Source organism: Antechinus flavipes, chromosome 3, assembly GCF_016432865.1.
Source record: "Antechinus flavipes isolate AdamAnt ecotype Samford, QLD, Australia chromosome 3, AdamAnt_v2, whole genome shotgun sequence".
NCBI classification, from domain to species: Eukaryota; Metazoa; Chordata; class Mammalia; order Dasyuromorphia; family Dasyuridae; genus Antechinus; species Antechinus flavipes.
Window position 1 is genome coordinate 469430373 of NC_067400.1, and position 14108 is coordinate 469444480.

The 14108-nt window shown below is 36.3% G+C and overlaps 1 protein-coding gene across 1 annotated transcript in view; it reads left to right on the plus strand.

Moving 5' to 3' along the window:
* Window positions 1-14108, plus strand: part of OPCML (opioid binding protein/cell adhesion molecule like) — a 1494059-nt gene that overhangs the window by 86615 nt on the left and 1393336 nt on the right. The gene's annotated exons all lie outside the window — the stretch shown is intronic.

Consider the following 14108-nt stretch of genomic DNA (forward strand, 5'->3'; position numbering starts at 1 on the left):
GAAAGGAAAGGTAATCAACCTTAGGATAGTAGAAAGAACACTGAATTTGGGGCCCTTAGTCCTGTGTTCAAATCTCAACTCTGTATTTCCTGCTTGTCTTTGAAAATCTACTGACCTCTCTGAGCATCATATCCAGCATAGGATTGTGGAATAGATATCAAGGGATCTTGAGGGACTGACTGAGAGGGCACACTGACTTTGGAGGGTCAGGATTAGACTCAGAAATTCTTGAAACTCTTTGCTATATATAAAAGGTGAAACATGGCAACGAGGAGGTCAAGACATCAAACTGATCGATACTGTTAGTTGCACAGGAGGTTTCAGGGCAAAAAACATTCTGGGTTCTTCCAATTAATGCTGGAATGAGTGAAAACAAGGCTAGAAATAGAAAAAGGGAGAGCAAAGTATGTGCAAGTGGGACAGAAAGGGAAACATTGCCTGGAGATCCAGGGACGGTAAGGAGCAACTGTTCATTGGAAACAGTCCTTTTCTAGGATCTCCGTGGAGAGAGCATTTCCCTTGACACAAGTTAACATAAAAGGTTGGACTGATGTGGGTGGGGCAGTGACCAGCTAGCCATCAGGGATAGCTATTTGTAATTATCTAGGTTATCAAAAATGAGAATTATCACATAATAACAAAGCTGCTTCTCTCCTCCTCCTCTATTGAAAATGGACAGTAGTTCTGCCCAGCAGAAGCTGTGTTCTATTCATTCAACATGTGTGCCTGTTGAGGAGAACCTTCTCTTGACTGCCTAGGATAGAAACACTGGCAGATTATTCCTTTGCTTTTGTATAAACTGGAAAAAAGCAGAATCCAGGAAGTAGAAAGAGGGATCCTTTTTGCTTTGTACATAGTGCAAAAGGCAGGGAAGAGAGTGGCACATTTGTCAAGAGCTTTCATGAGTCCTTGTTAAGGACCCTGGCTCTGCTCTGTTTGCTCAGTGGTACCCATTATCTCCCAGGGCCTCCAAGCCCAGAAGGGCTCTTCTCCAAGCTTGATTGTCTTCTAATCTCACTTGTTCTGGCCTTTTTCCCCAGGGCTTCATTGACACTTTCAAAGTCTAGTCTTGGGAGACCATGGGAACCAGCCATCCATTTCTAAATGGAACTCAGTCCCTTGTAGCCAGAGTTGCCATGGGCCAAGCTCTGGATGGCTTTTAAGTCTCCTGCCAGGACTTGGCAAGAACAGCAGGAACCAAAGCCTCAAGCTTCTCTGCAATGGAATTGGAAAGTTCCCAAGTGCAGGCTCCCTAAGGAGGTTCAGATTGTGCTGGAAACAGTGGAGAAATTGTCATTATTGAATTATTTTTATGTCTGGCCCCTACCTCTTTCAACAAGAAAACAACTTGGACATGCTGTATGGGAAGCAAAGTTTCCATAGAGGTCATTATTCTGGCTCTCAATGAGGTATTAGTGTTTGGGGTACCCTGATTTCTCCTTGACACTGAGTGCTAGAGAGTTTTGTACAAATTATTACAGTATTTTAAATAGAAGGAAAGGAAAGGTAATCAACCTTAGGTAGTAGAAAGAACACTGAATTTGGGGCCCTTAGTCCTGTGTTCAAATCTCAACTCTGTATTTCCTGCTTGTCTTTGAAAATCTACTTACCTCTCTGAGCATCATATCCAGCATAGGATTGTGGAATAGATATCAAGGGATCTTGAGGGACTGACTGAGAGGGCACACTGACTTTGGAGGGTCAGGATTAGACTCAGAAATTCTTGAAACTCTTTGCTATATATAAAAGGTGAAACATGGCAACGAGGAGGTCAAGACATCAAACTGATCGATACTGTTAGTTGCACAGGAGGTTTCAGGGCAAAAAACATTCTGGGTTCTTTCAATTAATGCTGGAATGAGTGAAAACAAGGCTAGAAATAGAAAAAGGGAGAGCAAAGTATGTGCAAGTGGGACAGAAAGGGAAACATTGCCTGGAGATCCAGGGACGGTAAGGAGCAACTGTTCATTGGAAACAGTCCTTTTCTAGGATCTCCGTGGAGAGAGCATTTCCCTTGACACAAGTTAACATAAAAGGTTGGACTGATGTGGGTGGGGCAGTGACCAGCTAGCCATCAGGGATAGCTATTTGTAATTACTCCCTGGTGTTACTCAGCAGGAGCAAAGCAGTGGCCAGCCAGGCCTAATTTAGGTAATTATTATACCAGGCCACTTCATTCTGGAGAAAACTGAGTGACTTAGATTGTGTCACAGCAGGGAAATTATATCTCACAGGCATGGGATAGGGACATAGAACTAGGGCAGCTTTTGTACTACAGTTTGTCTTCGGGTTCAGTCCATCTCTGTCCCTGTGGGATTTCCTTCAACAGGGTTCAGAGTCTTCACCCAAGGATTTCCTTCAACAGGGTTCAGAGCTAGGAGTTTTGTTTGATGTATTTGTGCTGAAGAGAAGAGGAACATTCATGGTGGAAACTCATTCTGTCTTGGCTTGTCTGTGGCTTATGTGTGCAACACTGTATGTGATTTTGCCTCTTTTTAAATCACAGAGGGGTCCAGCTTAGGATGATTGGGCCCTGCTTACCAGTATTTACTTAGCTGAAGCTTTTTTTGCTATTAACCACAAAAAGGCTGAGTTGATCAAAAAAGCAGAGTTGATCAGTCAAGGCAGTTTGTGATGAGCAGGGAAGCCAAACAGCTGAAATGAGGATTTCAAGAACTGGAACTAAGTTGGATGGAGGGAGTAGTTAATCAGGTGAGACCCCAGGAAAAGAGGCAGAGACAAGGTCAAACAGTAATTTCTCCCTGAAAGTCAAAAGAGGTGGGAGAGAACACATGCTATGACCATAGAACTGATATTTTGGGCCAATTCTCTTTGATTTGGAAGTCTATATATACAAACCACACCATTTCTTGCAGCATCATTTTGTTGGAAGTTCAGGCCTCAGCACTCTTAAAAATGTCAATTTTATTGTAAAGCTAGATTTGGGAACCAAGCAGATGACTCTGATTAATTTCCATGTGATTAATTTCTTAGTCCAGGAAGGCAAAATGAGAATGAAGTGGCTGTTAATGCAATTAATTATTATATAGATTTGAAGAATCTGGTCCAGTGATTCCCAATTCTTAGACATTCTCCATGCTGGTAGTAGTGAACATTTCTATAATGAGCTGTCCCTCCAAAGTTTCCCCTTCTTTTCTTGACCTCTTATAGTTTGTAGATTCCTTCAAAGCTTATCTCAAGTATTTCTTCCTGCAAGAGAGACACCTCAGCATGAGTAGGGCAGAAGATGTTGAAAAACATTATATTGATTAAACTTCCCAAATCATTTAGAGAGTTCTTCCAAGACTTCTAGTGTCCCCAAACTTCAGCTGGATATGGCGTAAATTCATTCAAAACTCTTAGATTTTTGTCTGTAAAACACATTTTTTAAAGATGACAGAAGTTTTGGATAATGGGAAAGGGCTTCCTTTGAGGCCCAGGTCAGGTGCCATTTCCTTTTGGAAGCTGCTGTTCTTGGTCCCCTTAACGATCAGTACTTACTTTTTCTCCTTAAAGTATCTTGTATATGCTTAGCTGTTTGCATGTTATATCCAACTCATAGCAGAATGTAAGACTACGTGGGGCAGAACTCCCATTGAGGTACCATCTGTTTTATCTTTCAGAGTTCTGCAAGGCCCTCCTGCTTCTTCATTTCTCTCTTTGCTTTCTTGCTTTCTTCCCCTTTGTTCCCCAACTTAGTAAATTCCAAGGATCCATACATTATTACTGAAAGGAATGTCTCATTTTACATTTGCATTTTAATTCACTTCAATAAGCATTTATTCAACACACCTGTACATGTTTCTCTGAATTAAGAGATAAGTGACAAATAGCCTTGGGAGGAGGGGGAAACCAAACCTACAAATCCCTTTTTATTGTCATTGAAAGGTTCCCACAATTTGTCCAAATTTGCCTTTTTAATTTACTTTTCCAAGAGAAGCAAATACAGACCCTCAGTTCAGCAAAATATGCCTATTTTCTGTTTATAGGAAATTGGGAGAGTAGGATCTCAGATGTATATGATAGCTCTCTTGAAAGACTTTTGTTCTGTTCAAAGTCATAGTAGGGGGCTAGATCAAGAGCAATGTGTAAAAGATGAAATTTAGAGCTGTCCAAAAGTGGAATGGGCCATCGTGGAGCTAGATGTTTTCCCCTCCTGGAAGGTCTTTAAGCAGAGATTGAATCTTGAGAATATTATATTAGGAATTATTTTTGTTAGAGGCCTTTTGTTGTTAAATATTAGATGGCTAATGAAATATCTTCTCTCAAATTCTGTTAATTCCAGTTCAGTGATTTTTCTCACAATGACTTCACCCCAAGTGAGCTCTTCTCTTTTCTCATCTCCTTCCCTCCTCCATTTTTGTTCTTCCATTGCCTCAGTTCAAAAAAAAAATCTTAAGATTCTTAGGAAACAAAGTCATATTCCCTAAGTTAGGAATCAAAGGGATAAGGTTTCTGAAGAACCAAAACTCCAGGAAAGTTATTATTTTTAATTTTTGATGACTGCATCTATTTTGCCTCCTGCCCCTCTCCCTACTGCCAAGTCTGATAAAACTTTGCATCCCTCCTGAGCAGCTGCTGCTGTTTGGTGCCACAGATGCCCCTGGAGCACATAGCATGTAGCTGGTGACATGTCAGAGCCTACTCGTAGCATATGGCACAACTACAGAACTTTAAGCAAGAAGAGTGTGTGTGTGTGTGTGTGTGTGTGTGTGTGTGGTCTCCCCACATAAATAGATGCCACTTCTAAGGATATATCTAGTCAGAAGAACACAGATTTAAGAATACCTCCATGAGCCAAGCTGTAACAACTGAACTAGTAGATTTGCACATATTAGAGATAGGGGGATGAACATTTTTATTTTAAATTTTCATTTGAATAGTGATATAAAATTAAAATATCTGCTTTTAAATATTTGTATTTATGAAACATATAGGAGAAATCATAATAAATTGTAGTAAAATTTTAAGCATTAGTATAAAATGTCATCTATGACCTGAAATAACTGATGTCATAAGATCTGAACTCATAGTCTCTCTTCAACTCTCTTGTTAAGTTGTTTTTCAGACATTTCTCCATGACCCCATTTGGGATTTTCTTGGCAAAGATACTGGAGTGTTTGTCATTTCCTTCTCCTGCCCATTTTATAGATGAAGAAACTGAAATAAACAGGATTAAGTTACTTGCTTAGGGTCACACAACTAGTAAGTGTTTAAGTTCAGATTTGAACTCAGGAAAGTGAAATCTCCACTCTCCCCTGATCCTGCTTTCATTCGATATTTTCTACATCTTTGACTGATTTTCTTGTATCTTGATTTTTCTTTGCCTTTGTGGGTTTTCCTAGAGCTTTTTGCCTTTATCCCCAGAGTAGAAACTTTGCATGTCTGTATTCAGACTTTCATTAACTTATGGACCAATGAGCTTAGATTCTTCCCCTAGCAGATCTGCTACCTTCTCTAGCACCTAAACAGAGGGCTTGCATTTCCTTTATTACAATCTTAGAGTCATGGAATGACCTCCAATTCACTATTTTGTCACTGTCTATTACAGAGTTACTGAATCCTCAACAAAGTTTGTATTTCCTGCCCGTATTCCTTCAAAGTCTTTACAGGCATTTCTGAACAGCAAATTTTATTGTGAGATCACTAATGACCTAATTAGCAATTTCAAGGGCTCATTTTCAGATTTAGATCTTTGAATCATATGTTTAGAGTCTAGTCCAACATCCTTGTTTTCCAGGTGATACAACCTAGGCCAAGGGAGTTTTAAGTGTCCTGACTAAAGTCACAGAGGCAGTATTTCATGCACTTCTGTACATGAATAAATCTTGCATCCCTGTCTTCATGATCTTTTTGGAGTTCCAGGCCAGCATCTCTGGTTGTTTATAAGTCATTTCTGCTTGAATAGATAGATGTTTTATCCCCATTTGGAATGGAACATGTCTGAAGTCAGGTTTATAACTTCTTCTGCCCCAACATTATATTCTTGATGTCATAAATATTTTCCATTGGCAACCTCATTCATCCCCATTCCCCATTTTCTGTTTGTTTTTTTCTTCTCTCTTTCCATCCAGTGATTGACTGTCAATTCTTCCTTAAAATCAGCTTTTAAATCTGTCTCCTCTCCTCTTTTCTTTGTCATTCCTTAGTTCAGTCCCTCATTATCACCTGCCTGAAATATCACAACAATTATAGGTATTCCCAAGCTCTGCTCTCTCCCCTCTCCAAAACATCCTTGCTTGTTTTCTTCCCTCCCTCATCTAAAGTTGTGAATATGTTTCTCTGCTTCTTCTCCAAACTTTTCAATGGTTTCCTATTATCTATCAAAAATAGTTTAGACTCAGCTTGACCCTTGGGACCCCAGCCTCAATCTAATCTAATCAGTTTCTAACTTTATAACATAATTCTCCCCTTTATATTCTAGATGTCATAAATATTTTCCATTGGCAACCTCATTCATCCCCATTCCCCATTTTCTGTTTGTTTTTTTCTTCTCTCTTTCCATCCAGTGATTGACTGTCAATTATTCCTTAAAATCAGCTTTACAATTGCTTCACCTCTATACTCTATCCTTTACTTCAGGGTCTGAATGAGCTGAGCCTATTTCTTAACAAGACAAACTCCTCTACATGTACCCTTTATCCCATCTCCTTCCATCCCCTCTAGAGAATTGTTTCTTCAATCACCTCTTCTTTCTTTCTAACCTCTTGTTTTTTTTTTTATCTATTATGTTCCTTCCATCTTACCTACAACCATTCCCAGGTCTATATCATCCTTAAAACATTCTCATCTGACTTTCCATCTCTCAAACAAGCTCATTTGTTCTTGTAGCTTCCACCTCCTCTTATCTTACTCCTTAGTTCTTTGCACTTTTGCTTACAATCTCTTTATTCAATGGAAACTTCTCTCCCCAAAATTACTAGTGATATTTTAATTGTCAAATGTGAAACCATTTCCTCATTCTTCATCCTTTTTATCATTAACTGTTGGGTAGACAGATTTTCATGCATTGCTGTTTCTTGATCTGCCTTTCTGTCTAACATCTTTTTCTTAGAATCCTTTACTGAATGTAGCATCCCATTAGTGAATAAACTCTAAGGTCTCCTCTTCTCTCTCTACATTTTCTTTTGATAGCTCCATCAACTTCCATGGGTTCAATGATCATTTAACACTATGGGTTTTACCTTTTTGTGTGTATCATAGACTTTTGACAGTCTGATGAAAGCTATAAATCCCTTCTCAGCATCATGTTATTAAATGCATGAAATAAAAAACAAAGAAAACTGACTAATGAAAAAATTATCAAAATGTAAAAAAAATGTATATCCTAGGTTAAGAGCCAATGATCTAAATAAAGGGTTATGATTATGACCCTTATGATTTATATTTTATAAATATAACCTGAGTCTCCCCTGAGTTTTAGTTAACATCATCACCTGTTTATTGTGCATTTCAAACTGGATGCTTAGTTGAGGTCTCAAATTTGCTATGTCTAAGACATAACTCATTCTCTTTTCTCCAAATTCCACCTCTCTCCTAAAAGTCCCTATGTCAAGTATCAATAATATCATTTTAGTCACACAGCTTTGATTCTTGGGAATCATCATTAATTCCTAACTCCCCCTTGCTTCATATGGCCAATCAGCTACAAGACTACTGATTCTCCTTCTACCACAGCTCTACCTTCTCTCCTATTCTTTTTAAGTTTATCAAAATACTTAACTTGTTTTTGCCTCAATTTCCTCAACTGCAAAGTGGGGATAATAATAATAACTACCTCTCAGGGTTTGTAAGGATAAAGTGGAATAATTTTTGTAAAGTATTTAGGATAATAACCAGCATTTATATAGCACTTTTGCTATATAAAAATAATAATTGTTATTACTCATGTAGTTATTACTCTGGTTCAGGTTTCTATTGTCTTTCACCTCCTAATTGGTCTCCTGTCCTTCAGTATCACCTCTCTCAATCAATCCTCCCTATGACTACCAAAATGACAGTGATCTGACTGTTACACTTTATTATTCAATGGCTCTCTATCAGCTTGAAAATCAAATTTAATCTCCTCTGTTTGGCATTTAAAGCCCTTCATCACTTGTCTCAAATCTATCTTTCTAGACTTAATATAAATTACTCCCCTTTATGTATTCTATGATTCAGGCAAATTGGACTTCTTGCTATTTTTCTGGTATGATGTTTCATCTCTTCTTTTTATACTTTTACATAGACTGTCTCCTCTTCTGGAATACTTCCTCTGAACCTCTGACTTCTCAAACTCTGAGTTTCCTTAGCTCAAGTATCATTTTCTCTATAGTCTTTCTTGATCCCTAAACTACTTGTAAGTTCCCTTCTCCACCAAAAAAGTTTTAGGTTTGTTTTACATATATCATGTACTGATTTGTGATTGGACATGGGAACTTCTCATGTTATCTTCTCAATAGAATAAAAGCTCTATGAGGGTAGGGACTGTTTCATTTCTGTCTTTGCATCCCCAGTACATAGTGACTGGGAAATAGTAGGTGTTCAATAGATGTGTGGTGATCAATTGATGTATTTGGAGCCCATCATTATTCCCCTTATCACAATATATCCTCATGTTACCTATCTTCTTCCCCACTTTTTAAATAATAACAATAATAACAATGGGCAGCAAGGAGTCCAGTGGATAGAGTGCTGAACCAGGAGTCAGGAAGACCTGAGTTCAAATTTGGATTCAGATAATCACTACCTATATGACCTTGGGCAAGTTACTTAACCCTGTTTGCCTCAGTTTCCTCATCTGTAAAATTAACTAAACAAGGAAATGGCAAAGTACTCTAGTATCTTTGCCTAGAAAACTGTTGGATATGACTGAAAAACAACTGAACAACAAATTTTAGATGAAATGGAGGTTTCTTTTCTCAAATTTCAGTGAGTATTCCATTGTACTTTGCTATAATTCTATATAGGGTTATTTTTCTTATCTTTTCTCAGAAAGTTCTCCTCTCCTGGAATGCCCTTAGTTCCCCTCTTAGTCCCCCCAGATGGTTCCAAACCATCTGAGCATGAATGCCAAGTTCAGATCCCACCTTCTGCAAACTTACCCAGAATGATCCCATTCTTTTTTTGAAATTACAGTGATCTGGGAGCCATTCTTCCAAATAATGTCACTCATTTGGCAATAAAATGTGTATATTATTATATTGTGACATCTGTTCTGTTATTATTCTATAACACTGTTTAATTCTGATATTGTCATTTTACTGTTTATGTGCTTATATCTTATCTCTTAAATTGGAAGTTCAAGGGCAGGGACCATATGAGCTAAAACTTCTTTATATTCATCAACAATACAGTGCTTTGCACCCAAATAGCACTAAATCAATAGAGCTTTACTGTTTGAATGGTTGTGGAATTGTGTGGTGCATATTAGAGATTAAAATGGTTTGGTATTATCATAAAAATAGTTTTGACCTCACAGACCTCATAAAAGAGTCTTGGGGACTCCCAGAGTCTCTGGACTATGCTTTGAAAACCACTGTTCAAAATTAATAAGGACAGACTTCTCAGAGCCAAGATAGCAGAGAAAGCAGGACATCACCACAAGTCTCCCTCACTCACCTCCAAACAATCATAAAATAGCACCCCAAAATAATTCCTGGAACAGTAGAACCAGCAAAAAGGTGCGAGGAATGAAAACCAGTCTTGGAGCCCAAGAAATTTGGAGGATGAGCAAGAAAAGTTTGTCTCATTAGGTTAAAAGGAATGCAAAATCCAGAACAGGAAACATTCCAGCAAGCCAGCAGTAAGCCTCACCTCAACAAATCAGTGGTAGATCCTGAAACCCAAGTATGGTAGTGCAGGCAAATGTCAACACCAGAACCCTCCATGTGCCTCAGCATAGCCAAGGGAACAGATATACTCTGAACACCCAATGCATTTCAGCATAGCCCTAGGCAAAGAAGGCCAGACCTCAGTGCTTCAGCATAGCTCTGGGCAAACAAATAAACACCCTATGGGTGCCCGAGCAAATAGGCAGCTGTCAGCACTGGGCCCTTGCTACATGCTTCAGCAGAGTCCTGGGCAAAGAGGCAGCCAGCTGCAGCCAGATCTCCATGTGCCTCAGTGTAGTCCCAAGGATATGCAGAAATATTCCACTGGCCTAAAAACATATCAGACCACTAGGGCCCCAGCTTAGCCCCAGATAAATGACTAAACCTCTATGATCCAACAGCTCCAGGCAACCCCACTCTATCCACATCTCCAGCACAGAACCAGACATGAGGATCCCGAATGGGCCTCAGGGTAACATCAGTGCAGCACTAGATGCACAGTCAACCCCTAGCATAAGAAGCTTATGGCTGTGCTCCTTCTATCCAGGGAGCAGAGTTCAAATTTAAAAGATAGGGAAAAGATTTTTTTTAAATGAGCAAAAAGAGAAAAAAAAACATCTAACCATAGAAAATTATTATGGTGTTAGGGAAGACCAAGACACAAACTGAGAAGAGAATAATCATGTTAAAATACTTGTGGACAAAATCCAAAGAAAAATGAGAAGTGGTTTGAAGACCACTCATGTAAGAGCTCTCATGTAAGAGAAATAGAAGAAAAATTGGGAAAAGAAATGTAAGTGATGTAAGAGAATAATGAAAAAATAATCAACCACTTTAGCAGATAACAGCTGCTAAAAAAGAGTAGAATTGGCCAAATGGAAAAAAAGATACAAAGATCTATTAAAGAAAAAAACTCCTTAAAGAATATAACTGACCAAATGAAAAAGGAATACAAAGGCTAATTGAGGAAAACAACACCTTAAAAATTAGAATTTAGCCAAGTGAAAGCTAATGATTATGAAACATCAAGAGTTAATCCACTAAATTTCAAAGAATTAAAAAAGAAGTTTCTAATTTTGAGAACTCTTTATTGAGGTGATCAGTGGATTTTTTCAATCCTTATTCTGCTCTCTGTTGTTCTAAAACATCAGGGCATTTTTCCTCAATAATTTTTTGAATGATGCTATCCAGATCTCCCTTTCCTTATGGCTTTCAGGCAGTGCACTGATTCTGATATAAACTCTCCTGGATCTATTTTGCAGGTTGGTTATTTTTCCAATGTATTTTACATTTTCTAGAAAAAATCCACTGATTACCTCAATAAAAAGTTCTCAAAAATTAAAAACTTCAAGGAACAATATAGCCATTATTACAATTGATATAGCTATATCAGAACTATCAGGTCTAGGAAAAAATACTATAAATGGACAGAAGAAAGATTACATATGACTTGGTAGCTGCAACATCAAAAAATTGGAAGTCATGGAACATAACATTCCAGAAAGCAAAGGAACTAAGACTAGAATCAAGAATCATTTATCCAGCAAAAATTAAGCATAATATATCAAGGGAAAAAAGATCATTCAGTGAAATAAAAAGATTTCATAAAAAGACTAGAATTAAACCAAATATTTGATCTATAATATCATGACCAAAGGGAAGTATAAATAGATAAAAAGAGAAAAGAAAAAAAAACATAAGGAATTCAATAGAACTAATTTTTTTACAGCCCTACATAGAAAAATGATACTTATATATTTTAATTGCTACCACTAATAGTACAGCTAAAAAGAAACATATATAGACAGAGGATGTGGATAGGAGATAAATTTGAGGGGATGACAAAAATTAAGGATAAGAAAATGAATGCAGTGAGTGTAGAAGGAAGAAAAAGGTAGAACATAATAAATTATTTCATCTGAGGAATCATGAAGGACCTATTACAGTGGAAGGGAAAAATGGGAGAGACAATATCAGAGATAGAGCAGAATTTATTCTTCTTCAGCTTAAATTAAAAAAAAATCAGGGATAGCAATCCTGATCTCAGACAAAAGCAAAAGCAGATCTAATTAAATGAAATAAGTAATGGAACTATATCTTGCTGAAAGATACCATAGATAATGAAGCAATATCAATATTAAACATAGATGCACTGCATCCAAAGAAAAAGTTAAGTGAGTTACAAGAAAAAATAGGCAGCATAACTATATTCAACTATACTCTCTCAAAACTTGATAAATCAAACCAAAAAAATAAAAAAGAAACTATGGAAGTAAATAGAATATTAGAAAAGTTGGAGATTTTCTGGAGAAAATTGAACAGGAACCAAAAGTAATATACCTTTTCTCAGCAGATTATGGCACCTACACAAAACTGACCATGTAGTAGGGCATGAAAACCTCAAAATTGAAAGTAGAAAGACAGAAATAATTAAATTCATTCTTTTCAGATGATAATGCAATAGAATTAACTTTGAACAAAGAGTAGTGGAATGATGGATTAAAATTAATTGGAAATGAAATAATCTAATTCTAAGGAATAACTGGGTCAAAGAACAAATCATAGAAACAATAATTATATTACAGAAAATGACAGCAATGAGATAGCATGCCAAAAATTGTGGGATGCAGCCAAAGTAGCACTTTGGGGAAAATGTGTTTCTCTAAATTGTTACATCAATAAAATAAATAAAAAGCAGATCAATGAATTAGGGATGTAACTAAAAAAAAGAAACTAGAAAAAGAACAAACAAAAGATTCCCAATTAACACCAAATTGAAAATCCTGAAAAATAAAGGTGAGATTAATGAGACTGAAACAAAAACAAACAAAGAATTAAGTTATTAAATAAATCTAGGAACTGGTTTTATGGGGGGAAAGAGCCAATATGATAGAGAAGCCATTAGTTAATGTCATTAAAAAAGAAGAAAACTAAATATCCAATATCAAAAATGAAAAAGGTGAAACTACCACCAATAAAAAAGAAATAAAAATAATTAATTATATACTAACAGTTTTGATAATCTGAGTTAAATTTGTGAGTATTTACTAAAAATATAAATGACCTAAATTAACAGAGTAAGCAATAGAATGTCTAAATAACTCCATCTTAGAAAAAGAAATTAAACAAGGCATTAAAGAACTCTTTGGAAAAAATCCCCCAAATCAGATGCATTCATGAGTGAATCCTATCAAACATTTTAAGAACAATTAATTTCAGTACTATGTAATATGTTTGGGAAAATAGGTGAAGGAGTCCTACCAAACTCCTTTTATGAAAAAAAAAATGATGCTGATAACTAAACCAGGAAGAGCAAAACAGAAAAAGAAACTTATAAAGCAATTTTCCTAGTAAATGTTAGTGCAAAAATTTTCAACAGAATGCTAGCAAAGTAATTATAACAATATATCAGGAGTATTATATGCTAAGATAAGGTGGGTTTTATACTAGAAATGCAGGGTTGGTTCAATATTAGAAAAACTATCAGTGCAATTGACTATGTCAACAACAAAACAAATAGAAATTATATGATTATCTCAATAGATGCAAAAAAAAAATCCTGGCTTGTTTTGTTTTGTTTTGAAAAATAAAGCACCTATTCCTATTAGAAACACTAGATAGCATAGAAATAAAGTATCCTTTTGCCAAATCTGGTAAAATGATAAGCAGTGTCTATTTAAAATCATCAACAAGCATTGAGGATAAGCTAGAAACCTTCCTAGGAATATTGGGTGTGAAACAAGGATACCTGTTAATACCACTACTATTTAATATAGTACTAGAAATATTAGCAATAGCAATAAGAGAAGGAAAGAACAAAGGAATTAGAATAGTCAAGGATGAAACAAAACTATCACTCTTTGCAGAAGATATGATGACATATTTAGAGAACCTTAAAGAATTAACTAAAAACTAGTTGAAATAATTAACAGCTTTAGTAAAGTTGCACAATATAAGATAAATCCCCATAAATCATCAGCATTTCTTTATATAACAAAGAACACCCAACAGCAAGAGATAGAAAGAGAAGATCCATTTAAAATGATTGTAAACAATATTAATTACTTAGGAGTCTACCTACCAAGACAGAGTTGGGATTAATATGAACATAATTACAAAACATTTTTCACACAAATACAGTCAGATATAAACAATTGAAAAAATACAAATTGCTCATGATAGGCCAAGCCAATATAGTAAAAATGATAATTCTGCCTAAACTGATCGACAATGTCTTACCAATAAAACTACAAAAAAGAAATGCTTGATAGAGCAAGGAAAAAAAAATTCATCTGG